Consider the following 15,941-nt stretch of genomic DNA (forward strand, 5'->3'; position numbering starts at 1 on the left):
CGGCTCTTAAGAGACCATCCATCAGTCCAGTTGCTACCAATTGAGATAAACCTTGATTTATATGTAATATGACCATTTTACCAAAACACAAACAAAACCTCCGAGATAATAGGTCACTTGGTCAATGTTGCATGGCACAGGAATAGTTGCACTATCGTTGAGGTCTATATGACAGGAAGCATCATGAAACACAGGCACCCAGGCCCTTATCTGATTGAGGCCACGGCACAGTTCAGAGTTCAGAAGGTTAGTATTTTGGAGAAATGAACAGGTCATGTCATGTATGTCACTACTAGTAAGACATGCGAATCATGATGTGCCTACATTACTGTACATTGCAATGCTCTTGGATTATTATAAGATTACAGCTTTGATGGAATTGGGCTGTATCTTGAGATTCTAAAGCACGAATATATCTGTCATGAGAGACAAAGCATTTGAGGAGCTGGAGAGATGACTCAGAATTTACAAACGCTTGCTGTCTAACAGTGATAACGGAGGTGGGAATCCCATCTCCTGTCAATAAACTCAGCTTCCTGCAAAGGCATGCAACTTGATCTCAGGGGATCTGATGTCATCTTCTACCTCTGAGCACTAGTGCTCATACTCATGCACACACACTCATATGCACACACACAGAGACATGCACACACACAGACACCTATTTACACAAATAAATTAGATTCCATTTTGAAATCTAAAAAAGTCTGTTGTCTCTAATCAGCTTCCGGGGCCAGCCTTGAGTCCAGGCGCTGTTAAAGCATTCTGGACCTGCACCTCCTTTCAAGTACACGGCGCAGTCCACTGAATTCAATGACTCTCTCTTTTTACCAGGGCAATGCTGGCAGAACACTCACTTTCTGTCTAGAGCAGGTTTAGCTCAGTCAGGGTAGAATAGATTTGGCCTCAAGGGGGAGCTCCAGGCCTCTGGTTCCCTCTCATTGCTGCCACACCCCTCTTCTAAACCCACAAGTCTAGGCAAGAACTCAAGCACTCCCAGAAGGGTTTGTAGTGAGTCATTCCACAAAGACTGTGGTCTCTTTCCTGGTGGCTCCTTTTGTTTGTTTGTTTTATTTTGTTTCTTGAAAATCTTTCTTCTACACATATGGCACAGTCATGGCCAGGAGATGCCCCTGGTGGAGGCCTATCTCACCCTGAGCAAGCCTTGATGGAGTGGCCAGTTTAGATACAATAGCGTCCCATAGATAACTTAAGACATTGCAGGTGGCTCTCCTCTTTCCTTGGCAGGCAAGCTTTTGTGTCTCCCTTTATTGCCATCAGCATGACACAGCAGTGACATCAGAGGCTCTGATTTGAATCCAAAAAGGCAATGGGGGTGAGTTGGGGCTTCATTACCAGAAGCAGGAACCTCTGCTTGCTTAACCTGGCTTACCAGGTCACACTATTGCAATTTAGGGTAAAAATTTACAGAAGCAAACGTGAATTTCTGGTCTTGCCATCCATGCTTGTTTCCCACATGAAGTTTGGAGAGTTCTGGCTGTATCAAAATTGTTCCCTAGGTTCTCACTCACTGTCTCCCTCTCACTTAAAAACAGCTTTTAAAATAGAGTTGGTGTTGGGTAGCTGGCTCAGCAGTTAAGAGCGCTTGGTGTTCTTGTAGATAATGGGAACATTCCCTACATCTTGTAGATGTAGGGAACATTCAGTTCCCAGCATCTCCATGGAGGTTCACAACCATGTGTAACTCCAGTTCCTGGGGATCCAAGGTCCTCTTCTGGCCTCCCAGGGCACCAGGCACACTTGTGGCGCACATACACATGGGCAGGCAAACACTTGGACACATATAATTTTCCAGAAACACATCATTTTTGTTTTTAACATTTATATTCATTAATCAATTGCTTGAAAATAAAAGCAACCATTATTTTTAAATGCAGCAAACAGATAATTGCTTTTGGCCAGAGTATATATTTGATCACTTTCAAGGCTATAAATCTTCATCTTTTAAATGTTTTTTAATTTCTTTTTACTTTTGAGGCAAGGTCCTGATCTATAGCAAAGGCTATTGCCAAATTCACATTGTGCTCTCATTAGTTCTTATACTAATCACCCTCCTGTAATCTCCTGAGTGCTTAAATTAGATGCATGTAACACATCCAACCATCTTAATACTGTGCCAAAAATTTTATGAAAATTTCAAATTTTTATAACTTGGAAGTTTGTATACCTCAGAATGTCAGTTTATATAACATAAATGTTAATTGTCTTTTTGTTAAAGATTTGTTTTTTTTACCTTTATGTCTATAAGTGGTTTTGCCTTGATGCATGCTTGTGCACCATGTATGTGCCCAGCCCCCATGGAAGAGAGAAGACATCTGATATCCTGGAACTGAACTTACAGATGACTGTGAGCTGCCGTGTAGGTGCTGGGAATTGAACCTGGATCCTCTGATGTTAATTTTAAAAAAGAACCACTAAATATAGGAGTTCAAGTATTGAACTATGTGCTAATAACTAATCAATACCCCTGTCTTAGTCTTTTCTCTGTCAATGTGTTAAAACACTGACCAAAAGCAACCTGGGGGAAGAAGGCATTTATTTGATTTACAGCTTACAGTCTATCAGGGCAGGACCTCAAGGCAGGAACCTGATGGCAGGAACTGAAACAGAGGCCATGGAAGGGTGCTGCTTACTGGCTTGCTCTCCATGTCTTGCTTGGCTGGCTTATTTTTTATGTATCCCAGACCCACCTGCCCAGGGATGTCACAGACCACAGTGATCTGGGCACTCTCACATCAGTCATCAACTAAGAAAATACCCCACAGGCTTGCCCACAGGATGATCTGATGGAGGCATTTCTCAACTGGTTTTTCCTCCTTTCGGGTTACTCTGGTTTGTCAGCTTGACAAAAACGAACCAGCACATTTCCTAATCAGAAGAACACACACACACATGCACACATATGTTTGTCTAGGTTCTGATTACATTTCAGCCTTACCTCCTTCTATTTACAGCTTGAACTTTGTTGGTGTTAGACTTTCTGAGGGGTCACATTTAGAATCCTTTCAGGTTATTTTTGAAGACAGCTCATAGTATCCACTTACATCTCACCAACTTAGCTTCAGAGGGTAACTTTGCACCCATGTTGGATGCACAAAACTCTGACCAACTGCAATGATGTAGGCACCAGCCAATCAGGACAGATATTGGCTTAAGGGTACAGATAGCACTGTGTTAGTCCACATAGGTAAAGACCCATTTGGCAGGTATACGTCCTGTAAAAATTTGTTGATTCTATTTCAGTCTCTATTGCTGCTCCATGCTTGGCCAACTTGTCAATGCATCTTCACGGAACCCTGAGGGCTGACAGTCAGTGAAAATATGTGTTGCCATATGATGAAGCAGAAGACATAAGCAGAAACCAAACTCATGATGCTGACGCCCAGTGCCTCCAAGTGCAGGACATAAGGAGCTGTTTTCTGGTGGATGGTGATGTCTGTCTCTGAATGGCAGGATGTGGCCTCTGAGAGACGGTTTTTACTTCTGAAAGGATCATCCTCCCAAGGCTGCATCAAGCCTCCAGCTCAAAAAGAATTGCTGCTAGCCTCACTCAAACTTTCCACTCTAGAAAGCACCAGAAGGATGTTTCCTAAACCTACCGACTGTAACCTCCTGCTATAGCAACACAGGGAGCCAAAAATACACATCTCATTTCAATGCCTCAGAGTTTCCTGAAGTGTGCACCTCGAGGGGAAATGAACTGCTTCTAGTACATGACATGAGTATCTAACTCAGAACTTCGTTCTGCACATGTGTGTCTGTAATACCACCTCTTGACCAAGGAGGCAAGTCCACATGTGGCTCTATCAGAGACCCCAAGTATCGGGGGAAAGAAAGAGAACTAAGACCACAGAGTCATAGCAGGACATTGTAAACAATAACAGATACATGCAGAATTAGAAGAATGGTCTCTGAACAAAACCGGGGCAGCTCAAAGCTCCCACCACTGGTGTTTTGCTAGCTTCTAAGGGTACCCAGGCACTGTCATAGCTTCCATTTCAAAGGCACATAATATTATCACCAGAAAAATATTAATGCAAACTTCTACTCTATACAGGGGAAATACAGGCAGCTTTACCTCATCTTAAAGCATAGACACTGGTTTTCTGATGAACACGAATGTAACCTAGTGTACATAAGTTGATGGTATCCTTGGTTAGGCCATTTCCCCTGCCTGGGTCTCTAAGCAGTGAGCCTGATCTTGATTACAGAGAACTGCTCTTTCCCTGTAGCCCATTCTCTTTCCTTCGTGTGCTCATGTTTGGCTCATATTTGTGCCTTATTTCAGTTCAAAGTCCACTCAGAACTGAATTTTGAGGATTTCAATTTCAATTAGTTGCATATCCCCTCACTCAGCCTTATAAAAAAGTATTTGTAAGCCACTGGCATGGCCATTTACATTTCACTAAAAAACTTACACAGGGTTGAGAACTGTGCTTAAATTTTTTTTTTCAGCTGGGTGTCACAATAACTGTGCCTGGAACCTGCACATAGAAAAGGGTAGTGTAGTATTTTTCAGTTGTAGAATTGGCAATTTAAAGTAGCTTGCTTTTTTTATTTTAAGATTTATTTATTATGTATACAGTGTTCTGTCTGCATGTATGCCTACAGGCCAGAAGAGGGCACTGAGTCTCATTACGAATGGTTGTGAGCCATCGTAATGGTGGCTGGGAATTCAACTCAGGACCTTTGGAAACCAGCTGGTGTTCTTAACCATTGAGCCATCTCTCCAGCCCCAAAGGAGCTTGCTTTTAACCCCCAAAAGTTGGTAGGTACCACCTCTTGATCCATGACTACACATTGAGATGAACCAATTCTGAACTGCTGATTAACCATGCAGGATCAAATTAAAACTTAGAGCTCACATCACCTGTTACCAAGATAATGTTGGTTTGTACCTTGAAAATCTTGATCATGTATCAGCTCACTTTAATCTTTGCTCATGCACAGTAGAAATGACAGTGTCTACATATTATATGTGATTCAGCTGAGCTCAGAGATAACTCACCCTATTTGAAGGCTCACAGATGAGCTGACAAGCTGGAGAGTGCCAGGAAGGAACTGGGTGGATGGCTGTGCAGAAATTGCTTACTGTCTTTGAGCATAATTATTTTCAACCGAAGTAAATGGATGATGGTGTTTATCTTGCAAATCGACCACTTGGCAAAACAAATAAATGAGAAAATATCACAAGCTCGAGATTTTTTTATGTGTCCTATTTAAAGATGTCTTCTTTAAAACTACAAGTAAATAAATGATGGTGTCTCCCAAAAGGAAGAATTTCCAGGGATGGAAACACACACACACACACACACACACACACACACACACACACACACACACACACACACACCAATAAGTATCAGCAGAATGAATGAACAAGAACAGGTCTCAAGTTATTCTGAAGGCACATGGAAGCTGGACCTAGAATACAATCTTGCCAATTCTATCCTTATTACTTGGTTACATAAGATCTCGCGGGCTGAATATAACAGTAGAGTTTTGTGCTACTCACATTTCAAATTTACTTTATCCAAAACTTTTCCCTGAACAAACTTTCATGTGGAGTTCCATTGTTCAAAGCTGTGAGTGACAATTGTGTTCCTTTTTCTTATTCAGCTTCCCGCCTTTCCCCACAATGGCTCCCAAGATAAATCCATTAGACCCTTGGAGTTCCATGAAGCCTGGGGTAAAAACTAGATAAACTTTCTTCTTTCTATGTCTCTAGTCAGAGAACCTGACCTAGATTGAGATGTAACTTTCCTTCTTGCCATTCTTTTTTCCTTCATGTGCTCATTCGTGACTCACAGTTATAGGCTCATAGTTACACAGATTTTGAAAACCTCACTGTCAGTCATTTATTGATCATCTTATATAGCCTTATTAAACTCACGTTTCTTTTTCTGCTAGTAGGCATTGTAAGACTGCTGGCAGCAGAAACACATTTAAGCAAATGATCAGAGCTGACAAGAACTCAGTAAATTAGAAAAGAAAAAGAAAAACATAAAGCAAGCAAACAAATTTTCAGGAGCCTATCTCCCATCAAAATCTCCACAAAATGATGGCAGTGAATCAACCTGAAAGTCCAACCTGCAGTAGGTTTTCCATAGCCACCCAATTTTGCTCTTCACATGTTTGGAGAGAAATGCAGAATTTCCTGTTAGATACTGTGGTTTTAGTTGTTTAGTTGATGTTGTGATCATCCAGGGCCGGCCTTCCTCAAGTTGTAAGACAGGAAAACACAAGAAACCAAAGAAGAAGTTTTAAATCTCCTGATAATCTACTGATTGTTATTTACAAGAATCAAACCTCTGAAAACACTGCACAGTGCAGTCTCTTGAGCAAAAGGCCTTGAAAGAACATGCTGCACCTTGAAGTCAGGTTCTGGGCAAGACATGGAGGCCTGCAAATATTGTCTGGTTCTAGCAGTTGGATACAACATGGGAGTTCTGATAAATGAGGGCTCTGAAAAGGTACAGTCTCAAGAATCAGCCATGGTTCAAAGTGGATACACATGCCTCTTAGGGGAATTGTCAACATAAGAAGCTCAATGTTAGCCTTATTGAGATCGTGGAGAAAGTAGGGCATGCAGGTCATTTATGAAAATGCCAAAGGGTTGAGTCCCTAACAGTATTTTGTTACCTCTTCTACATGGTGGATTTCCCTTGTGCTGATAAAGCTTAGGCTGGTTTGACATAGCAAAACTATTTTCCTATTTGTTCTCCCTCAGGATGGTGCTCTGTCTGTCTCTCTTTTTGTCTCTTTTCCCCTCCCAGCTTCTCTTCCATCCAGTTCAGGTTGAACCCAGAACCTCTTGCATGTTAATAAAGTTTTTTGTCACTGAACTACCTCCCTAGCCTTCCTCTCTCTTTTACAAAATCTCTAATATATAATTTAGAGGATTTTATCTTTATCTAGCTACAAACACATTTTTTGTGGGTCCTTGGGAGCAAGTGCAAAGGAAGAAAGAAAATACTGAGAGAATTTGGGGAGAAATCTCTTTAATCTGATTGAGCAGTTATGGTTGAATTTATTTTTTTCCACAGATCTTAAATGTAGAGTTATACATTTCAGTGAAGCATAGTACAAGATGACTCATTAGATGGTGCCGGATAATATAAGAACGCAAGATGGCCACAACATTTTCATGGAGAAATTGCAACTCAGTACAATTTGCAAGAACTGTATTGCCTCCTAAAGTCATGGTTTACAAATAATTGCTTTTCTAATAGCACTTTATAGCAGATACTCTCAATGTTTTACATAATACTTTTGTAATGATACAATGGCCCATTAACTCTGACACTAGTAAAGGAAATCTCAAACCTGTTGTCTTGGTTACTTGTCTACTGCTGTGACAGAACACCATGGCCAAGGTAATTTATAGGAGAAAGGTATACTGGCAAACTCACAGTTTTAGAGAGTGACTTCCTGACCATGGAAGAGAGCATGGCAGCAGGCAGGCATGATGTTACAGCCATAGCTGAGAGCCTGCATCCTTAGCTGGAAGCACAAGGCAGAGAGATGGCTAACAGGGGATGGTGTGGACTTTTGAAACCTCCAAGCCCACCCCCAGTTACACACGTCCTTCAACAAGGCCCTGCCTCCAAATCCTTCCCAAAGAGTTTGACCAACTGAGGACCAAGCATTCAAATATATGAACCTATGGGGACCATTCTCATAAATACCACCACACCTTTTCAACTTGAAGCTATAGGGTACCTCATTAAGACTGGGACAGAATGACAACTTTTCCCATTTTACATATAGGCAAAATTTAGGACCATAAATACTATTAAAGGCTATTGGGATATTTATTATTTCATTTTGTGTTGTTAAGACAAGGTCATTAAATATATAGCTCAGTCTGTCCTCAAACTCACAGCAAGTCTTTGCTTCAGCTTCCCAATTTCTGAGAGTGCAGGTATAGACCATTAATCTCAGATTATGGCTATTTTAAATATTATAATTATACCCAAATTTTCTAGATTGCAGTCCCTTGAGACATCTATTCATTCAAACCTTCATCCTGATATAAACATTTTGCAGAGCTAAGATTTAAAAAAAAACTTTCATAAGCACTAAATTTTCTGTGCCCACACAAATGAAAACCAGAATACAACAACAACAATAGACATAGTCCAAAACAAGAAAATTGGACAACCTCTTAGAGTTTGGGGGATTTCTCTAAGTCTGTGCTATCCTCCAGTTTTCTACCACCAACAACACTAAATTCTAAGGGAATTTTAAAAAGTATTAGTTGTCCTTTTGTGTTCGGCTTCTTTCAGCTCAAAGATGTTAAATCCTGTGTGTGGACTTAATAAAAACACCAGATGCTCCTAGACAGGAGTTGGAAGCATTAGCATCTTAAAACCATGTGATCTTGATTACTTACATGGGAGAGGTGACATGGGGTGAAAAGAGAGAGGTTTGGAGGTCCCGAGGTCATGACAGAATGTTCATTTCCACATGTATAATTAGCAGGGTGAGAGATGGAGGAAGTGGTGAGCTGCTTGGTGAAGCACCTTGCACAGAAGTGGTATCTAGTGGGCAGGAGCTAGCCTAAACAAAAGCACACAGTTACAGCAGAGAAGAAATGGATGAAGATGGTGTCAGATTTATTTTCTATTTCCTGGGCCAAGGAAAAGAATCCATAAAGAAAAGAAGCAAGAACAGTTTTCTTGAACTAAAGTAATTCATGCTACAAATTATGTGATGAACTCTTGATTGTCGTGCTACAGAAGGATTTATGTGTTGTTGGTCAAGGTCTGGGATTAGTTTGGAAACAAACAGATGAGAGCACTTTGGGATCTCACTCAACCCTATGTTCCCTTCCTCTGATGTTTCAGAGATGTGTTACAGTCTCCATAGCCAAGAAAATACAGTTGACTGAAAATAAATTCATCATTAGCAATAATGGTATGAAAGCATGAATTATAGGTTTTATGTGTTTATTGTGGTAAATATGTTAGTTTCAACAGATAGGCCAACCAGAATTTATTCTTTTAGGTTTCAGTCTGTAATGCAAACATTTGTGACCACGAGTCTTTCTGTAAGAAATCAATAGGTTTCTTAATGAAAAATTTTAAAGTGTTCAAAGATTGTAATTATCTGTGTCTACTTACCTTGGTGAGTCCAGAATTAATTGGGGCATGGTTAAAAGTTGTCTCTGAGACAGGAAATTAGCCTTTCTCATTTCCACATCACTGCCTGGTTGAGTAAGAGCTATTAGACCCTAAAAGATGTTAATTTTTTTCCTATTTCTTAAAGGTAGTAACTTGCATGTTCAGCAGCCTTATAATTAATATCTGTAATTTTAGTTGGAAGTTAGTTTATGGATTCATTCAACAAATATTTGTTGAGCAATATTATTCTAGGCATCATGCCCAGTCCTGGGGATTTGGAGATGAATCTGAGAAAATGAAATAAACACTTAAGAGTCTATGCTGTACCAGGCGTTACTCCAACCAACTTATCATATGCCAATCAATATACACTAGACAGCCAACACAGTGTAGTCATCATTCTTCCCTGGATTGTTTTTCTTTAAAAATAAAATTTATTGTTATAAAATACTCCATTGCATCATAAAAAAATAATATGTGATTGCTATAAAGAATATGTAAAAAGTAATATCCCATAATAGGAATCCCTAGAGAGAATTTCTATTAACTCAGAAGGTTTTATTGTATGAATGGTCCAGAGCTGTTGTGTTTGAAAGGTTGTAGTGTGCCTGAAATGTGGGTTTTGGCAGAGTTGCTAATAGGGATTAGAAACTGAAGGTCTGAGCTTAAATTCACTGTTTCTTGTAGTTTTCATTGGAAATGTCCTCTAAGGCCCATCTGCTAACTTCAAAATTAGTGGTGTTGGGAGATGGTGAAAATATTAAGTGTATAAGGCCTCCTGAGAATTCTCTGGTTATTAGGGGAATGCTCTTCAAGGTGATGGTAGAATCCCTGGACTTTATGATCCCTCATACTACCCAGGCATGTGGTGAATAATTTTACCCAATTATACCATTCCCATAAAAATGTATTTTCTCCCAGTCAAAAGCAAAGGAGCAGCTTGGGGCATGAACTAAAACACCAGAACCACAAAACAAAATAAACCTTTCTTCCTTCTAAGTTGAATATCTTAGGTATTTTGTGATAGTAACAGGAAGCTGAAAAGAATAACAGACTGCTTATCAGAAACTGAGATTTATTCTCAATCCCATTCATACACCCACCTCACTACCTTTAATTGGAGGACTTGACCTCACCTCTCTTTAATCTAAGAAATTATCCTTTTCTCTGGGATGTCAGCATGAATGATGACAACATTTCACAGGTCTTTTCCCTGTCCTCTAGCTCTTACATTCTTCCTAATCACTCTTCAGCTATGTTCCCAGAGCCAGGGTGAGGAGAGACCTATATAGACAAATCACTTAGAGATAAGTACTCACCATCACTTATCTCAACACTTGACCAGTTGTGAATCTGGGTTAACCACTAGCACTGCAAAAAGAAGCTCTTCTCCAAAGTTGGGAGCAGCACAAATCTATTGGTGAAAGCATAAACATTTAGAAGACATTTTTGACCATATGACCCCCTCCCTATCTTTTAAACTATTGTATCTTCACTACCTAACAAAGTGTTGTGCATATAAATATACTTAGTTAAATGTAAATTAATTACATATTTAAATATAATAAATAAATATAATATATTAATTAAATCTAAATAGCCATAAAATGAGCACAGTCAATGGACGAAGGGTTGTAACATTAATACAGAAGACAGTGTAGGAATTCTACCAGGAATGTAGATGGTGACAACAGCTAGAGGCTACTGCTCCTAACCTGCGGGGGCAGAGGATAGAGAACACAGCCTGTCAGAATGGAGAACAAAATGGCACAGGAATTAAATGTGAGTTCCGGGAAAGAGAAGAGAGAACATGCCAGCGGCTGTAACTTACAGAACGTAAAGTTCACTTTGCAGGAGACTGACCCTTTTGTACAGTATAAATTCCAAAAATAAATTGCACAAATGACCTCAAATTCATGCTCATATAAATAAAGAAAACATCCCCAAATAAACATCCCTAATCTCACACAGAGGGTCCAAGCTTCGAGAACATTCAGCAACATGGAGAACTTAGAAAATCTTGGAATCGGATGTGGGAAACAAGAAATCTCTGCTTTCTGGAGAAATGCTGAAGAGAAATATTTTTTGCTTTGTTTTGTTTTGGGTTTTTATTTTTTTTAGTTCATTAAAAGGGGCAGTTCTGAACAAGTATTTTCTTAAGTTATCTTTCATTTTCTGGCCTCTTTCCAAACAAGAGGAATAGTACCAACAGTCTACAGGCTGCTGCTGAGATTTTTCTTCCATTACAGCCAAAAAGGAGATTCTGAGTCTTTATGCGTTCAGTCTTGCCCACCATTGTCTACCAGGACTCTCCAGGCTTCCTGGGCTTCATTCACGATCACCTGCTCAAGATCATTGCACTAAGGAAGACGAGGGTAGAGAGATCCACTCCTTCCCAGGCACTCTCTCTTCCTCCAGTACTATGTCCCTGGGTGTCATTCTCTCCCAGCGTGAGCTATGTTTGCATGTATTTGGGACAGAAGAATGAGTCAATGTCCAGGACTCAAGACTGACCAATAACTATGTAACTATAGCCACCATTAGGTCAGAGGGACCCAAGCTTCCATACAACTAAAGAGCCAAAGGACATAGGATGCTCTAACACAGAAGGAAGATGCATGGAGCCACCCAGCTGTCTGCAAAAGAGTTTCTTCTTCTTCTTCTTCTTCTTCTTCTTCTTCTTCTTCTTCTTCTTCTTCTTCTTCTTCTTCTTCTTCTTCTTCTTTTATTTTTTATTTATTTATTTATTTTCTTTTTTGGTTTTTGGAGACAGGGTTTCTTTGTGTAGCTTTGGAGCCTATCCTGGCACTCACTCTGGAGACCAGGCTGGCCTCAAACTCAACAGGCTGGCCTCAAACTCACCTCTACCTCCCGAGTGCTGGGATTAAAGGCGTGCGCCACCAACGCCCAATGCAAAGGAGCTTCTTATATCCTATATATCCTTAAGAAATTTAGATCTGCAACCATCCTAAAGAGAAAACAAAGTGACAGAAGGAAATTTGGAACATTGTTTTCTTATTTAAATTGAACTCAACAGAATTATAGCTGGATAAAAATAACACTTGGAGCCTCTACTTTTCATCATCCTTAAACAGGGGTTGAGAATATCTGCAATCTGCAATGATATCTATAGTGATACTGAACACATAAAAGGAAAGTTTCCTCAGACGCTCACATCTCATCTCTATAGCCCCAAGAAATTAAACAAAGAAGGTGATTCTAAGAAGACAAAGTGTAAACAGCCAGCCAGGGTCATTTCACTTCTGCTATAAGAGCGAGTTCTTGTGAAGCACGCAAATGAATGTAGGCCCATGGAACATGGAGGAATATAAATTCACATGAAGCCAGGTACGTGAAGGCAGCATATATAAATAGCCCAGCCTCAAACCAGTGTCCTCCATGCTTCGAACAGAATTTCTTCCCTCTATGAGACGCAAACAGAGTGGAGGCTGAGTCATGGGCTGGGCCAGCTCAGCCCTCTGGAGTGCTGAACATCTGGGCCCTGGCTTCATGAAGCACCATGTAATCTTCAGTTCTTTTGGCCCCAAAGATTCTTAGCTCCCCATTCTCAGCTTGACAGGGTGCTTATCTGTTTTGAACATTCAGTCCTTCTTTGCAGAAAGATTTTCCAAGAGCAATCCAACCCTTCCAAACTGCCAAATGCAGCCTGGCTTCTGTGTTTGTCGGCTAGAATTCTATTGAACACTCATCCATCTGGCTGACTGCTTTGTTCTTCCGTTAACTCAGAAGCTGCTACACACACACACACACACACACACACACACACACACAATCTGACTTTTAATATGCTTTATTAGTCATGGGCTTTCCGGCTTTTTCCAGTTTTCATAAAAACATTAAAAACATGAGGCTGTATGTATGACACCTGTAAAGACAGCAGGTTCCTTCAGGTCAGGGGATGACTTTATAAACTCAGAACTGCTGCTGTTTACAAATTTTGAGTCACCAAACCCTGTGAGGGACAAAAGGTAAAAGAGGAGAAGATAATCATTTAAAGGATCCTTTAAAAAAAATGGGTTGACTTGATCTCTCATGTGATTGTAGCCCATGTAAGAAGCAGCCTGGTGCACTTGCTCTGCAGCCAGCTGCAGCCAAGGGTGATAGTCAAACTATGTCACTTTGACTCTTAAAAAGCTTTCAGGAATTTACTCGATTTTGTTGCAGTTTCAAAAAAAGGCAGAAAAATAAGTTGAAAAATATCCTCATTATCTATCATTTCTTCTCCTCAGATTTCGTATTGCCAGGGGCACCCCTCTACACATATCATTAGGTAAAGTCCCCTATGAAGATACACATGTGTATATAAAAGAGTAGCTTGAAGCTATAAAGGGAATTCATGCAAATTATTTCATTGGCTGGCTCAATGAACATGCATTGAAAAGCAGCTATGTATTATACTGTACCATCTTTACTCTACTCTGCTCATGGTTTTGTTGATTTTCAGTGCTGGGATTAAACCTAGGGACTTGTACAGCCTAGGTAAGTGCTCTACTGCTAATCCACACTGCTGGCCCTTACTTCTCACTGTTCTATGCTTAAGGACGACAAAGCTGAGACACACAGCCAAGCAGGATGGCACACTATAAGTGTTTTCCTGTCCCGGGAGCCTCTTCCAAATTACCACACAGAACCTTATGTTAATTGTAAATGCTTGGCAACAATAGCTCAGGCTTGTTACTAGCTAACTCTTACTTACACTTAAACTAACCGATATTTGTATTTATGCTTTGTCACATGGTTCATAGCTGGTTACTTCTTTTTACACATCCTGATTATATGGCAGCTGGCTGATTATTTGGGCAGCTGGCTGGCATCTCTCCTGACTCCTCTTTCCTCCTTCCCATCATTCTCGGTTTGGCTTTCCCACTTTCTGCCCAGCTACCAGCCTGTCAGCTTTTTATTAACCAACGAGAGTAATAAAGGACTGTTCCACAGCTTTCTTTTTCTGAGTTGTAATGGTCATGGTGTCTCTTCAGAGTAATAGATCACTGAGACATATATCTAAGAGGGTTTCCGGGGAGGGGTTGCAAATTAAAACATGTAAACCATTGGGTGTAAAAAATAATCTGCAAAAGTTTTAGTTTTACTCAAGAACAATTTTTAAACTGACATAAGATAATAGTTACAGCCAATGGGAGTTTAAAAGGCCTACATGGTACTTGGTTCAGTTGAGCCTCCCTGTCAGTGATGTTCAGTAGAACTTCCTGTAAAGAAGGAAACTTTCTGTGCTGCTCTGTAGAGTAATCACTAGACACACGCAACTATCAAGTCCTTGCAGGAGTTTTCCACTCAGGATGGCTATAAATACAGCACAGCCCAACACTGTAAGCTTATTTGAAACATCACAAGAAGATTCTGTAATGTGCTCGTAAAACTTGATTGTGTAGCTCTTGACTGAACTTAGCAGATGACATGCTTTAGTAGGAAAAGTCAGACAAGCTATCTTCAGAAATGTTGCTTGTGCAACTGAGGCAGTGAATTATTTTGCTTTAGTGAATTGAAATTAAAATGTCTGTATGTGGCTCTGGCTTTGCATGGAACAGACAGTCTGCATATACCTACCATAGCAATGGAGATAACCAGGAATTTCTTCTTGCTGGAGGGGAGTCTTTCTCTTTATAGACAGCAGAGAAGTCTGTCAGATCTCTAGCTTGTTTTAGTACATGGTAGGAGTGGCAGTAAAATTTGTAAGAAACACAGGTGATGACAGGCAGATATTTAGATAGGCAGCCTCTGAAGAATTTCTCTGATGGTTCATCCTCAATGGAGAAAGCAGCGGCACTTGGGGCAATGGGGACAGTAAATGTTTACTGCAAGGAGCTTGTTTCTTTCTCTCTCCTTTCTTTCTTTCTCTCTCTCTCTCTCTCTCTCTCTCTCTCTCTCTCTCTCTCTCTCTCTTTCTTCTTTTATTTGAGATAAGGTTTCCTTGTGTAGCTTTGGAGGCTGTCCTGGAACTCCCTCTGTAGACCTGGATGGCCACCAGCTCACATAGATCAGCCTGCTTCTGCCTCCAAAGTACGGGGATTAAAGGCATGTGCCACCACTGCCTGGAGAGCTTGTTTCTTAAAGAAACAGTGGCTATTTTTACCTGCACAAGCATAGCCATTTTATTGAATATTAATAAGGTCTGTGGTTACCAACAACAATCAAAAACAAACAAGAATAAGCACTCAATGGTCCTTAATTTCCCTCAATATTAATGGTCTTAACTCGCTTATAAAAAGACACAGGCTAACAGAGTGGATACAAAGACAGAATCCATCTTTCTGCTGCATACAAGAAACACACTTCAACTTCAAAGACAGAAATTACCTCAGAGTAAAGGGTTGGGATAAGATATTCCAATCAAATGGACCCAAGAAATGAGCTGGAGTAGCTATCCTAGTACCTAACAAATTAGACTTCAAACTAAAATCAATAAAAAGGGATGAAGAAGGTCATTTCATATTCATCACAGGAAAAATACATCAGGAAGAAATCTCAATTCTAAACATCTATGCCCCAAATACAAAGGCACCAACATTCATAAAAGAAACATTATTAAAACTCAAACCACAAATAAGACCTCACACAGTTATAGTGGGAGACTTCAACACCCCACTGTCACCACTGGACAGGAACACCAGACAGAAACTTAACAAAGACACAAAGGAACTAACAAAAGTTATGACCCAATTGGGATTAACAGACATCTATAGAACCTTCCATCGAAACACAAAAGAATATACATTTTTTCAGCATCACATGGAACCTTCTCTAAAATCAACCACATAC

Source organism: Cricetulus griseus, chromosome 4, assembly GCF_003668045.3.
Source record: "Cricetulus griseus strain 17A/GY chromosome 4, alternate assembly CriGri-PICRH-1.0, whole genome shotgun sequence".
Classification (NCBI taxonomy): Eukaryota; Metazoa; Chordata; class Mammalia; order Rodentia; family Cricetidae; genus Cricetulus; species Cricetulus griseus.